At 39.9% G+C, this 15,819-nt stretch overlaps 1 protein-coding gene across 1 annotated transcript in view; it reads left to right on the top strand.

Moving 5' to 3' along the window:
* Nucleotides 1–349: 349 nt before the first annotated feature.
* The window catches only part of sema4c (sema domain, immunoglobulin domain (Ig), transmembrane domain (TM) and short cytoplasmic domain, (semaphorin) 4C), a 96,008-nt gene continuing 80,538 nt past the window's right edge, over nucleotides 350–15,819 (top strand). Inside the window, exon 1 of the mRNA XM_087796706.1 lies at nucleotides 350–784. The gene's annotated coding sequence lies outside the window, so the exon portion shown is untranslated. The remainder of the gene's footprint in view (nucleotides 785–15,819) is intronic.

A 15,819-nucleotide genomic window follows, 5' to 3' on the forward strand; every position in this document is an offset into this window, starting at 1 on the left:
AAACCCGCCTCATCGAAACACTCACTTCCCAAAGTGTTCCAGGTCAGACTCCAGGTTGGGAAGCACTTTGTCAAGGCCAGACTCTCAACTTTACACACAATTACACTCTTCTAATCGGGCGGTGTAATGTCTGCTGGGGGGCCCCGCGTCTGACTTGGCCCCTTGTTCGCGGAGAGTGATGGGCGGAGACCTGTGTGTATGTGTGTGCCTTTTTCTTTTTTTCTTTTTTTAAAAAGCCCCCGCTGTGATGCGTACTGCAGAAGTGGGCTGGGGGCACACACACGTATTGACACTCACACACACACACACACACGCACACACACACACGCACACACGTTGCTTCCAGTGGAGGTTGGCTCTGAGACGCAGTGCCGCTCCGGACTGCTGCTGGAACTTGTGCGCAGAGAGAGACACACAGAGGCGTGCAGTCAGTCATTCTCCACAAGCTCGTCCCAGTTCCAGGATTATATTCACGCTTTTCTTTTCTCTCTCTCTGAAAAAAAACTCCATTCCTGCTCCTCCTTCGTCTCTGGTTTCGTGTTACAAAAGCCCTGGGAGGGAGAGCCGCGCGAGGAGCCAGTTCCTCTCCAACTGAATGACAGGATCATATGGAAACATTTTCCTGCTCTTTTCAGCCGCACATCGCTCCAGCAGATCCGACCAACTGCGGCGCACAGACGCTGGACTTTTGTTGTGGAATTATTTGTAAGTCCGTTCGAGATAACGGAGGAAAGGTAACGGATACTGGGCGACTGACATCCACACCAACCGCGCAGGGTTACGGGTAAGTTTACCCGCTTTAAACCTATATATTTTTCACCCGTTATCTCCTCCGAGATAAAGAAGCAGTTGGAGTTAAAATCCCCCCCCAACTGTTGCCACCCCCCATTTTTTTTAACCTTTGAAATATGAAGCTTTGTGTTGCGATCACATCGCTGGTGTAGGTTTTTTTTTTCTTTCTTCTCCAGGCTGAACCTGGTGCAACAACTTTATCTTGAGTGGATGTAAACACAGCGCACTGCGGCCAGACACTGTTGGACTGGAATCAAACTCTATTCAGCATTTCAAACTATCAACAACTCCACTGCATCATCCTCCTCCTCCCAGCCCATGCACTTTTTTTTAAATCACCCTCCATGCTCTATTTTCTTTACTTTTTCCTTCACTTCACTAAACATGCTTTAGTGAGACTGACCTCTTTTTTTAGGTGAACCTTATTTTGACCCCCCCCCCTCTCCAAACACACACTCACACACACACTCCAGATTTTACTCTCTTAATGAAGTAAGTATTAGCTTCAGTTGAGTGATTATTGTAATTACAGTGGAGGAGGGGATGGTCCACACTGGACAGTTGTGTTAAAAACTGTAATGTTTACTAGGAAACGGGGAGAAGTTTTGCCTTCTTTTTTCTATTTTACCCCCTCTTTTTTTTTTTTTTTACAAGCATGTTGGTGCCAGTGCCAGTTAACCAACAGACAGCACAGGGGGAGTGGGAACAACACGACAGACCCTGGAAATAAAGAGACTTTAAGAAAAGTCAGTGTTGGATGGAGGAAGTACAGGCGAGCTGATGCGTGTAAAGATACTTTTTGTAGCTGGGATAGTGAGCGTGAAGTGCTTGATTTGAACTCCTTTATAAGATGCACTTCTTTAGGTTTGGTAGCAAAAAAGTAACACCATTAAAAATTATATGAATTTACTCCAAATTCTGTTTCTATATATGTTTATTTCAGACTACATCTGCCCATTTTTAAGATTTAGTGATGCGAAAAGAAAACCAATTTGTTTGCAGGTTACAGGCAGAAATCCTTTAAAATCCAATTTTATCTAGAACAGTTACAACACACGCACACACACACACACTCACCAGGAGCCCTCTGGCCCCAGATGTTAATGCCTCTATTGAGGCAGCAGAGGACTCCTGCCGACTCGATATCTTCATTGTTGGCCAGACAATAGACTTCACATCCTGACTATACCGGGCTCCTTCCAATCTGTCCTCGCTCTCCGCACGCTCTCAACAAATGAGTTAAACAAGGCTCCTTGCATTTGTGGCATGCAATGTTGACAATAACGGTATCGGATGGTGATACTGATTAATTTCACGAGGACCACAAGATAGTTCTTAAAAGAAAGGTGCACGGAAGACACTTGGAAAAAGATGAAGGTGCCGTGCTTATGTTTATTATAGACAAACCAGTGACAAACACAATAAATACATTTAAAATAAAGTGTAGAGAGTTGTAAAAAGTATGAATGCAGACAGTGGAAATTTGGGGTGGATAATTTTATTCACTTTAACCTCACGGAATAGATTTACTTGAGACCTTTTTCATGCTATACCAAAAATAAAATTCACTTTTAAATAAATAGCTAACAAGTTTCAAGAAACTGAATGCTCAAAATACTCCTTTAAAATGTTAAAAAGCATTGGATTTGTTACATGCTCTTAAGAACTTTGCTGGCTTTCAATTCAAATATTTTGATTGTTTTGTTAACAACATGACTTGTAACTGCCAGGTTTTTATTTATTTTGGTTTAAAAACGCCCACTTGCGACAAGTGCTGCTAACAAATGATTTTCACCTTGATGCTTTAAAAAAGTGGTTTCACCGACGGCCACAGAAATAAATTAATAAAATAAGTTTTAAATCCAGATTCATATATTTTCGCTCTTTACTACGTGCAGAAATGATGTGTTGTGTCACCAAATAGTCAACATTGCGTCACAGTTGTGATGCTCTGTGCGTGTCTAATTGTCATCCCAGTGTCACATGCATCACGTCAACGTTATAGACACTGCAGCCCACATGGCGAGCAGCTGAATACCCGGTAAACTCCTGTGATAACCGGATAAGTTCTGATTATATAACTTGAAAGCCTCACACACAGAGACATACACAAAGCGAAACGTTCAGTTGGAGTTCACGACAGATAAAGTCGCTCTGACCGCCTGGACTTTTTGGATCGTGCAGCAGGAGTTTCAGACACTCACCAAGCTGAATTGTTTTTTTTGTTTTACTTTGCTTTACAGAAATCTCTTTCATGAGAAGAGTTGCTTTTGTTTTTAGCATTTCAAACAGTTTGATGTGTTGTGTTTGCCACTGAGCTGAAGGGAGTCTCCTGTCAACCCCTCTGTGCCTCTAATGCAGCATCAACAGTATCATCCAACTAGCTTTTCACCGTGTGTGAGCAGAGATATGGTTCATGGAGGGCCAGATGCGAGCTCTGGTGAGCAAAGGCAGATGGGTCGTGTGTGTGTGTGTTGGGTGGGGAGAACAGCGGGAGGCTGGGCCAGGCTGGACATGCTGATGTTTAGAGTAGAAGGAGGGGAAGAGACTTGTTTACAAGAACACCATAGTAATGGATTTTGGCAGTGTGCTGGGTCAACGTGATAGATACCTTCTGTGGTTCAATTCGTGCTCTCGATCAGATGGTTTTATAACTAAAATAATTTCGGGACGGTATTAGTTTTGATCTGCCCCTCTTGTATTGAGCCAATCAATTCCTAAAACCTTAAATCAATTTCCATTCTAGAGACTGAAGAGAATAAAATGAAATGTGAATGTTGCAATACTGTAAGAACAAGGATATATTTGTAGTATTTCCAGAGTACTTGGTGTTGCAGAATTAACAGACAACATGACTCTTGAAAAAGTCGCAACTGTGTTCAATAGTTTTGAAACCAATAAACAAATCCAAACATCCACTTTAAAAGCTGCCAGAGTCGACAGTATCCTCTTGTCCTCAGTAATTTGGGGGATTTTGTGCGATTTCCTTGTTCCGTTATGACTGCTGCCATCTAGCAGCTGAAAGTTTAATTGCAACACAAAAATAAACAAATGCCTTGAATATTAATATGTTAACTGTAAATTAAATAATATAACTTTTCCATTGTATAGACATTTTAATTAGACCTAAAAAAAAAAAAAAGTAAATCTGAATTGAAAAGAATAAATAATTTAAAACCCATACATAATTCTGTCGCAATTTTTAATTGTATTAATATTTTCTACTTGAAGCTGCATGATGCTTGGGAAGAATCAAAACAGATATTTGTTCTCAATTACTGATCATATGATGAAGAGTCACATGGTGCTCCTCAGCTGTAATGGTGCCATGCGTTATTTGAAGCTGAAAGCCTTGTCTAAATACAAAATAAAAAAGAGGAAATGCAATATTTCGCTGACCTTTTTTTGTCGTCTAAACGGAGGGCGCCCCTCATATTGTTGCAACTTTTCAACCTGTTGCATTATTAGTGACAGCTTGATTTATCTGTCTCATCTCTCCAGCCCAGAACCCGTCGCGGTGAGGCTGCCTTTGATCGTGCCTTAAAGGTTTACTGTCACTAAAGTGTTTGATTTGTTTATCTTATTTCCTCCGCCAGTCGAGAGGACAGGCTCACAGAAATCTCTACATTCTAGAGGACAACCTCCTCACAATGGAGATTTAGAAGCTTCTCTTGAACTGAACTGAATATGAGAAGAGCCTGAATTTGGAGTGTGGGTTTCTTGAGTTTCTCTGAAGGATGTTCAGTGGGAAGCTGAAGACTCTGGAATTGTATGCAATGGTGACTAAGGCAGCCATTATCTGAGTGGTGCCTTCATATGTTTACCACAAGCATGCATAATTGAACACACACAGGCTGATTGTTGACTCTTATTATTTCAATTATTATCTGTTTATTGATTTCCCAACATCATGAATTTGTAACAATTCTTGTATTAGGGTTGTCACACATATACAATAACTAACTCAATTTCGATAGCAAGGTAGATATTTGGCAATCGATATTTCAGGGATTTGAAAAACTAATGAACAATTAAACATCAATAAAATGAACAAGACAATCACTTTTTAATGCAAATATAAACATAATAAATACCACAAATAATAATAAGTAATAAAATTGAACACTAATCCAACAATGTATATTCTTTAAACTTTCAAGCCATACAAAATCTAAGATGTAGATGCCACAGCAAAAAAAATGGTTTCATACTTTTGCAGTGGAAGATTGACTGTCATTTCTTAGCTTTAGTTTCAGCCTCCTTCAGTCTGCATCTTCAATAGAATCATAGTAATCATGTCAGTGCGACTCGGCAACCTTTTTTGCGGACCAGTTTATTGTTTCAGTTTAGATTCACGGACCAACCTCCAGCTAAAAACGGTAAAAATTAAATACACTAACTAATGTTAGGGAAAATATGGTCTATTTTTCGAAATAAACACATTCAGACTGTAATAATCATTCAAACAGAATTTAAACAAATATTTTTTTCCTACTGTGCAGCTTGGTAACATGAACAAAACAGCATTCCTTAAGCAGTGAGTTAAAAAAAGCAACTTAAAAAAGTTGCCATTTTTGTTAGGTTTCTTGTTGGATTAAAACCCACCATGTCTTGCTGCAGCTCATATGTAAACTAAAAAAATTGTGGCAGTGTGACTCACACATCCTGATGCTGGACTGAGCTGTGTTTCAGCCTCCTGGCTCCAGTAGCAACCTGACCCGATGGCTGACACTGAAAAAAAAAAAATCAGCGTTTGCTTCCGGAAACATGTGTCCCAAAATTGATGTGGCCAAAATGTATTGATGCTAAAATGCCACAGATGGCTCTATTAATAATGAGCAGCCAGCTGAAGTGCACACACACGCAGGCACGGCAGCACACACACTTTGTGCCAGAACATCTTCCAGCTTCCTTTCAGTGCTTTAACGCCTGTTGAGATTTTGTGTCAGGCCAGGAGGATTCATCCTGAGGGTCCTGGCAGCTGCTGTGATGGCAGTTGTTCCTAGACATGGAAAAAGCATCTTTACTTTCCCTTTAAGTGCCTCCCTACCCTCATTCCGACTGAATCCCTGCAGAGGGTCAATTATTTTGGCGCAATTGAAATGGCGTAATGAGATCAATGTTTTTATAGCCAGATAGAGAGAACTTCCCAGTTTTGTGGCTCAATTCTAATTGATTGTACCAGGACACATTCAGCCTTTTGTGTAACTGACAAAACCCCAGATGAGGAAACCGGTGCCCCTCAAAAAACATATACATTTATATATAATAATGGATCAGTCTCCCAGAATCCTCTCAGTTTAATTAAATGAAGACATGTTGACACCGTTTACAAAAACTCTGAACACGGAGCACGAGGCAGCAATAAATATTTTGTCACCGTCTGCGTTTGATGCATCCCCCCCTTTAGCGGAATCAATAAATAAATATGGCCCAGGGGAGGACTGCTTTCCAGGGAAGTGGAACTGGTGGAAAATTCAATATGGTGCACGCAGATGATCCTGGAAGTGAGTATGAACCGCACTTGGCTGAAGCGGCACGGACATTTTTCGTTATTAAATCTTTACGTTCTACAGCTGTAATCTCCTCACCTGTCAGACTGATCAATGTCGTTTGAAAGCGTCAGAATGCAGCGGTGGGGAAGCGCCACATTAATCTAATTATTGCTCTCTGGGACAAATGAAAAAGCCGATTGATGCCGAGTTCATCGCTGTGACATGATGCTGTGAGAGGCACAACAAACCCCGGCTTTGTGTGACGGTGAGTCACTCAGAGACTCATCAGGGCGTTTAGAGGGAGCTCGGTGGAGCTCCTGGGTGTCCTCTACATTATGCATGAACGTCAGGGTGGAGGTGGGCGAGAGGTCTGACCTGACCTGCTTGTTGGCTACCAGCTGACCGCCCTGACCATCTGCTTCCCACCCGCTTGTATTTTTTTTATTTCCTCCCTGTCTGTTCGATACCTTATCTCGCCCTCTCTTTATCGCTGTCGGCCAGTCCAGATTTTCTTTGTCCTTATATCCAGCACGTCAACAGTCTGTTTCCAATCATGACTGCAAAAGTAGATAAACGTTGGTGTTTGATTTAACAACATTACTCACATTCAGTTGTTGTAAATATACAGTATAATATATATTTAAGAATTTAAACACAGGGATTTTCGCTTAAAAAGGAAAGTTCATGTGGACCCTGTGGACCTCTAATTTACCAACATACCAACCCAAGAGGGTATTCAACCTCTATTCACACATTTAATACCAGTGGAAGGAAGAAATACACACCTGAGGCCACTCTTGTAGTAGCTGACCACTCTGACCATCTGCTTTCCAATGGTGCTATTTTACTTTATCGCTCCCTTGCTGCAGCACTTTATCTGCCTCTCTCTGTATCACTGTTGTCCAGTCAGGATGTCCTTTGTAGGCTTTTTCCCGACCATGCACACTCGTTCCCAAATGGCTGTTGTGTAGATAAAGCTTTGTTGTGTAGAATATAACCAAGGGAGTTTAAAAAAGTGAAGCCACGGCTGGAGAACGATGGGATGAATGTTATATATTCAAAACGAGTTATTGCTTTCTGTCTGACGTCCTTGACAGGCAACACAAAACGGCGATAACGTACATACATTTTCATGGCAGTATACAAGGAAACATTTCCTTCACAATCCAGTCAGCTGTAATAGATCATGATTTAAGTATTGAAGTATTGAATAAAAACTTCTCTTAACATTCAAGTGATAGTTCAAGAATCGCTCATGATATTTACCTGTAGTCTGGTACATATGGCTTGCTAATGTTGAAACGTCTGCCACAAACTATCTCCAAATATAGACTCTAGATAGAGGCTTCAATACAAGAGGCACGTGACAGATGAGCATTATGGGCGCCAGACGCTTCTTTAAAATGAACATACATTATTGCCACCAACTCTAAAAATTAACAGATTACTCTGAAAATAATCACAACCTTAGTCCACATGAGGGTGAGTAGAAAAAGAGTGATTTTTTGGTGAACTAACCCTTTAAGACAATTAAGTTGTACTAGACTGTAACAATTGGGCCAGGAAATAACATTTTAATGGACTTGTTGTTTCAAGTAGGAAGTACACATATAAAAACCTATATCTCCTGAGATAGGCATTCACCAGTAGATTTTTGCGCCAAGGGAAAATTATTTCGGATCTTTTTTCTGTTTTCGAATCAAAGTCAGACAGAGGGAGAGGAATCTTCATTACGTTGGATTCCTGTCCTGTAATTTCCTCTACAAATAGCAGCTGGACTCATCGTTCCCATTTCATTTGGTTTCCTGGATCTGTCCGTTCTTGGCTGTGGTTGAAATGCTACAGCTGTGCTGCGGAGAGATAGTAACATGCTGGGCCTAAAGCCTTTTTCTACCCAGCCAGAATGTTTTAAGGATTCTCTCTAAGGTGTTTAGTTCTCTGAATCTGTGATCCTCCTGTTTCGCTTGTTTTGTCCTGACTCAGCACCTGTTGTCTAGCGCAGTGTTTTGTGCACTGATAGCTGCCACATTGTTCTCTTTATGTTGCTTTTTTTTTGGTGAAATGCTTTTTGGAGTCAGCTGAGGTATCCATTGTTTACTGTCCTGACACAGCGTATGCATATCCTGAAGTGTAGCAGCAACACAGATTTAAAAGTGTGTTTGGGTAGAGCAGACCGATTCCCGCATCTACTAACCAGAGCATTGCAGTTTGTTTTAATTGCCGCCTTCTATTGGCATTGTTCTGGTCTTATAGAGCCCACCCTCCCAGCCGTGGGACTGGTTGTGAGCAGGCAGGAAGTTCGCAGCTTGAGCACATGCACACAAAAAGTGTACTTTAGACATTTTCCAGTGCACACAGTCGCCTCACACGTAAGTTTTACAAAGACAATAAAAATTTGCCCGTCGGCTCCCTGGCTGGTAAGCTGTGGCTTATACGGGAAGGAGCTGCAGCCGGGTCTAATGGCCACTCTCTGGGGCAGGCAGTACTCAGGGGCCCATCCAGGCTTATCAGCGGCAGGAGGGCCTCTGTGTGGCACCAGTGCTAGAGCCGCACTGAGCTCGGGAGTGAGAGTAGCTTAGCTCTGGGAAAGAGAGACTGGCTCTTACTTGATTCCTGCTGAGTTTCTCAAGTGTCTTCATGTTGTAAAACTGTCCAAATGAAACGCAGAGCCTTTTTAGTGCTTAATGTATTGTACCTAATTGGGAATTTAGAATAATAATAGCTGTGCACGTATTATTGGGCACAAATATGTTACAACCTAACCATGGGAGACGGGAAGGAGCTAATATGCCAGATTTTATATGGAGTCATTAAATGTACATCTTTTTTTTAAAGTGATAGTTCACCCGAAACTTCTACTTTCTACTCACCCTCATGTCAACTAAGAGATGGGATTATTTTCACAGTTATTCATTCTTTTTAGAGTTATAGGCTTAATTGGTAAAGGTAAATCCATTTTAATGCATCGACTAGTGCTCAAAATCACTGTCCAAAAAGACACTTTAAAACATCCAAACACGCCCCGGTGTTCCTCTTGTCATCACACCTCGAAAAGAGTTTGTTTTAAGATCGTTTGTAGCTTAAGCTTAAAAGCTAACATGTTATTTACTCTAGCTAAATATCGCGAACGCTTCCAGTCTACTGTCCACACCAGTGTCTTCTTGAACGCTGGTGATATTTTCCCTGTGTACTTCCTGTTTGTGAAGCCAGTTATAGTTTAACTTCTGCAAACAAACAGGCTTAAAATATAGACGTGTTAAAGTTTTCTTTTCAATCCATCTTATCAAGGTGTGACTACAGAGTTATTTGGATGTGTCTTTTTGGACAATGATTTTGACCACTAGTTGCAACATTGAAATGGGCATACATTTTTACCTATAGTTCAAAAAAAAAAAGATTACTCTGAAAATACTTTGAACCCTCATTCAACAAGTGGGTGCATAGAAAATGAGTGAAGTTTACATTTTGGGTGAACTATCGCTTTAAGTTCACCCTGATGCAAATTTTAATTTTTTTCTGTAATTTCTCTTAATGGCCCCATCCAAGGAAACTACACACTTCAACTTATTATTTAAGTAAAAAAAAAAATACATATTCATCAGAAATAAAACAGTTTATGTTTGTGCAATTGAGTCTGGAGTTTGATATGGCATCAAATTATAAAGGAAATATTAGATTAAAAAGTCAATTTTGAAAATACTTTTCCTGGAAAAACTCATTTCTATAGAGAGCCTAACTATTATACCAACTGTGTCCTTCTTACCTTTCGTAGAGAGAAGGAAAAGCACACAAACTCACCAGACAAAAGAAGGGCCTCAAAAGGTTAATTAACACCTTAACACAACAGCACAGTGAAGATATTTTGAGAATAACAAGATCACAGTTTCATAATTGAAAAAACTAAAACCCTCACAAAAACGCGATATCAAAATCCCAGATATATGTTTTCTGAAGCAACACTAGTCAATCAGAATGGAATATTGGTTCACCTTAAAGTAATAGGTGCAAATTTAAAATTGATTTTAGTTTCCACAAATGAGAAGACGTCTGTCTCTGCTTTATTTCTTGCGGCAATATCAGTGCATCTAGTCCACCATCTGGAAGAAGCTTCACCTTTCCGGTATGCAAACATAATCAAAGCGTGTTCGTAATGTTCCTGCATGCCTTTTGAATTATTTATAGTGAGCCAAATTGAAATCCTGCAGATCAGAGAAAAGGTTTTGTTGAACTCTTGTGTCACTTTAGAACAATCACTATTGAATTGTTTTTCATTGTGAGACGGAGACAAAAGTGTGAATTAATTTCCGACCATCTTCTGAGCCGAAAAAAATGATGAATTCCATTAATTGCGCACAAAGGGCAAGAAAGAGGAGAGTTTGTTGAATATGATTTAAAGTGAGTCAAGGAGGCGTGAGCTGCCGTGCCCCCCTAACTGATTAATCTGATTTAGTCTCATGAATCCCGGTGTGACTGCTCCGGCAGAATGGAGCCCATGACTCAAAGCTACTCGCCTGGTGTGTTCTGCTAACAGCTGCTTACACTGTGGCAGCGAGGTAACCTGTCAGCGCCTCTGTGTTTGCTTCGCTAGGAGTTATTACAGGACAACTTCACTTTCCACTGAATCAAAATTATATACCGACCAGTGCTCCCTAACCGGCTTTGTTTTATGACGATGACACGCCTGCTCATCTGCTTTTCATATGAGCAGTAAAGATAAAAAAAATAAGAAAGGCATATAGCTGTAGATGTTGACTCGAATGCCACTTCAAATGTTTTACTACTTTATATTTGCGTCTCCTTGTGGATTAAGATGTAAAATGTTGTTTTCTTAACCTTTTACCTATCTTGTATTCACATTTTGAAGTTCAAATAAGTGTTTTGCATATTCATGCCTATATAATTCTTTTTTTAAAGTTGTTTTGACAAAAGCATTTTACAAGGGGATATTTTTTATCAAATAAAACAGTTGCCTTTTAAATTAATGGAACAAAAAAATCAAGGTTTGCAGTTCAAAGATGCGAGGCTGCAGGATCTGGTTTATTTCTTTTGAGACCCAGCAACAGGCAACATGCACAATAATCAGCACAGATGTGAAACCTCAAACTGGGAGAATAAATGTTGTACATATCTGCTCATTTATTGGTGGAAAATCAATTTCCTTGAAGTTGAGTAAAAGCACAGAAGGAACGTAATTGTCGAAATGCGTGTCTTTGTAGCTGGATAGTTTTTCCAGCAACTACATGATCAAGCATATTGCAGAATTATTTTTGAAAAAATGCATTATTTGTGATGATATCAAATTGGATAGCTATCAAAAGAATACAGAAGGCTGTGATATTGGTATCATATTGGCAGTGACATCAGTAACTTGCTGTATAATCTAAGTGATAATTTATATATATAACTAGGGATTGGAAACCTTTGGATTTTATCAAAAACGTATGCTACAATAGTCCTATTAATATGTGTCAGTGGCTGAAAAACCAAGTTAAATTGATGTTTAAAAAATGTAAAATAATAAAATAAAAATTATGCATGAGACGGCGTGCTGTCCCAGGCAAATCCTAATGCGAAGTGAAAGAGTTGCCAGTCCCTGTCATAAATATATTCATTAAAGACATGTTGAATGAAAAGAAAATCAGGGAAAATGTCATCAAAACCAGAATAAAGGAACTGAAATCTGCATTACTTTCCTGTGTGGTTACTGACTACTGTTAAAACAAGAACCAATGCCATCATGGTTATGGTGTCCATTCCTAGTTCTAACCCCTCAAGCAGGATAATCTTTGTATAACCTGGTAATGAATCACTGCTGCCATTCAAATCAACCTAATTCATGTATTTTGTTCTCAGTATTATCTTGATCTTTAAAGTATGTACTTTTTTTTGAGTATTGTTTTGATTGTTTAAGCGCTATGTGACCCTGGTCTCGAAAAGCACTATATAAATAAATATTACTTACTTACTTACTTACTATCAGTCAGTTGTGTCTTTTGAAGCTATACTTGGACACTTTATGATTAAGATATGCAACTAAAATGTATCAAATTAAATGTTCCCCTTGTATATATGTTTTACATTTCCTTTATGATTAAGTAGTTGAATGCAAACTGTCCCACAGAGAAACAGTGAGGTCACCATTATCATTTCCAAAGCATTTGTCTCCAGCCATAACAGAAAAGTTGGTCGGTCTCACTGCTGGCCAAATGTATTCAAGGACTATATGTTGAATTGCATTTACATACATCTCCACAGAAAATACCAAAACAGATTCAAGAATAAAATGTGTCCCGTGCTCATTATGTGTCAGCCCACATCCTCTCTCTGACTCAGTGGAGACAAAGATACGAGCAAAAATAGGAAAGGTGGCACTGAAAAGACTTATTTCCAGTTTGGAATTAGATTATTCTGCCTGTTCAAACACAGACATTCATCACGGAGCGCCTCATCGAAGCCCCGAGCTATCGTGGTATCTACACAGACGCTGCTGGTGGCACACTGGTTCTTTAAATAGCTTTGCATTCATGATAGCACAGCGTCAACGTGTGCCTGTAAGTGGAGCTAGTCAATTAAGGTCTAGTGGGCTTGAAGTGCATCAGTCTGATGGAAAATCAGCAAAGAAAAGTGCAAGGCCATGTTCCAGTGCACCCCAGACCCCGGCCTCCCGAGAGTCCAGCTGCATGACCAGCTGCAGCCATAAATGTGCTGTTATTGAGGTGGTGATCCGGCTTGTGCGCGCAGGAGGGGGTGGGCCTCATGTTTGCTCCCTCATCCAACCCTATCCTGCTCCACGCTGACCCCTTCACCCCGGCTGCTTGGACCGGCCACATCTTCTTGCTGCTTCTTTCCAGTCCACCGCTCGTTTCTTGACGCCTGACTGACAGAAGAGAAGACAGAGGAAAAATAAAGCGGCAATGACATGTCACAGAGGGAAGCACAGCAAAAGGAATATCACAAAGGATGCTGGAAGAGGAAAAAAAAAGAGGAAAGTAAATAAGGGTTGCCAGATTTTTTTTCTCCCAGTGACAGGCTGACATCGGAAGGCAGGGAAGATGCACAGACATCAGCTCTGAGAAGCTAAGATACGAGCTCGAGTCAACAGGTGCATTTCAGGTATTCAACCCCCTGATCCCTCTTTTCTGATATCGTCTTTCACTTTTTCTTGGGAGTATTTTGGAGATAGTCGCGGTCTGCGGTGTACGATAATAATTAGCTTGAGGTTCAGGGTATAGTCCTATTTTTCATTGAGCATTTTAAGAATGTGGCTTTTATAAATTATAAAAGAGAAATAACACTACAGATACACTACTGCGTCCATAAAATATAGCCGTAGTATCTGTGATGTCTAACCACGGTTTTAGAGCAAATATATGGTTGTGATCGCCCTTGGAAACACAGCGTCCCGGTTTAGCCGGACTCAAGTTTAAGCAAATACAGTCATTTGACAGTCAATTACGCCACTTATTATACAAATTCAGGAAAACTGGTGAATAGTAATATAATCAAAAGACACCTCCCAGAAATATAGGGAAAATTTTGTTTGTGTATAATATTCTTTAGTGCCCAATAAATCTGCATTTTTTTGGTTAAGTGTGTTCTTGACTTTATGTCTTTCTCCAGCCAACCTTAAGCAGACACTCAATGAACTGCAGCTTTTTGCACTTTATGGATGTTGGTACTTTCTTAAAATGCACTTAATAGTGAATTTATTTGTTTATTTTGCAACATTTTACATTGCGGAAGAGCAAGTAACCCACATTACACACCTCCAGACAGAGTCATCACTTAAGCCCTTCATTCTTTTGGAGTGTAGAAGGAAACCAGACGGTCTGAGGCAGAAGGGAAGACTTAATTCCAGGACTGTCATGGTGTGAAGCTACAGCATGAACCACTACCCCACTGTGATGCCAATTTATGCTAACGTTAGGTACCGTGTTCGCTACAAAAAGTACTCGTTTTCCTCATCATCTTTTACAGATTATGTAATTCTTGTTATGTTTTACAATAGTGAGTTCAAATAATTATAATATTTGATAGAATATCAGCCCAACTATCCATCTCTTCATAATGTGTGTGAGCTTATAGGGACTCAAAGGGAACTTACCTACAGGTCATATAACATACTATTTCCTGTGCAATGAGGACACGTGTGGAACAGTTTATCCCGGTCTTATTATCATTATTTTAACTATTAAGGTTGGTCTTTTTTTTAGGAACACCGGCCAGGAAAAGAAGCAAACTCTTCATTATGATTTCATAGCCTGAGGTCAGACCAGTCGCGAAGGACTCACACTCACACACTAATACACACCTACCCTCTGAACCCTCCTGTGCCTCTTTGTGTCAAAAAAATCAATAACACGTCTCTTAAAAAAAAAAGGCATGGAAACTAATGGAAAGAGACAGCGAAGGGGGGAAGGAAAATGAAGAACACTCACACACATACACTTACTCTTTCTTTCCACCTCGCTCTCATTCCCTGCTGATCTTGCTTTTTTTTCTTTCCATGGGCAAAGACGGAGGAAGAGTCAGAGGAGGTGCAGTCGTGTCAAACTGAAGCAACTGATTTAAAGGCGTCTTGCCTTCTTAACATTCATTGACCGTCCATCGCTCCATCCACCCTGCCCGCTCATATCTCAGCAGCTCTGATTTGTGCACCAGGAATAAATTCCTCAAATTTGTCTTTCACTCCCTGAGGATGGAGAGCGTCGTTTTCAATTAATTGATTTTGAAATTAATTTAGATGCTGAATGTGCACGTGGATAATAGTCTTCTTTTTTTCTTATTAGAGGAAAGAGAGGCGGAGTTCCCACGAGATAGTGTCTGCTGGTCCAGTATTTGGTCTCTGTTAAAGAAGCCCCTTTTGAAAGCGATAGTTATGTTACATTATGGAGCTTGGGTATGCTGCAGGCGCTTATTCCTCTCCGTTGCTTGACTGAATCTGCAAATATTTTTGCTGAGTTTTACTACTAAAATAAGTCAAGAAAATGAAAGTATATTAGCACTAAAAACATGGCTGAATATGCGTATCTAGAGATTAAATTCCTCTAGAATTTAACAACAATGGGAACAAAGAAAGATGCTAAAATAATGGTGTATATTTATTTTCAAAGATATATATATTTAAAGTCTCAAAAAAAGCTGCCTGAACCAAAAACAAAGCTGTTCCTAAATCTCCCACAGGCATTGAGTTCACATCAGTGACAGCGTTGATTGATTGGTCGATTGATTGATTGATTGACACACCTTTATTCGTCCCTCATTGGGGTAAAATGGGTAGTTACAGCAGTTCACTTAAAAAAGAATTACACATACATAAACACTTTATAATAAGACATACAGTACACGTATACAAATATATATAAAGAAAAATGTGAAATAAGTAATAGGTAATAATAAAAAATATAGTAGAACATAGTAGTTCAGAACAAGTGCACACGCTACAAAAGTACAAAAATTGGGGGTAGGGAGTGCAAACTGAACATTATATCATTTTATTTAAAATTCGCAGTTTGCAGGCACAGAAGGTGCC

The sequence above is a fragment of the Callionymus lyra genome, chromosome 1, assembly GCF_982586985.1.
Source record: "Callionymus lyra chromosome 1, fCalLyr1.hap1.1, whole genome shotgun sequence".
In the NCBI taxonomy this organism is placed as follows: domain Eukaryota; kingdom Metazoa; phylum Chordata; class Actinopteri; order Syngnathiformes; family Callionymidae; genus Callionymus; species Callionymus lyra.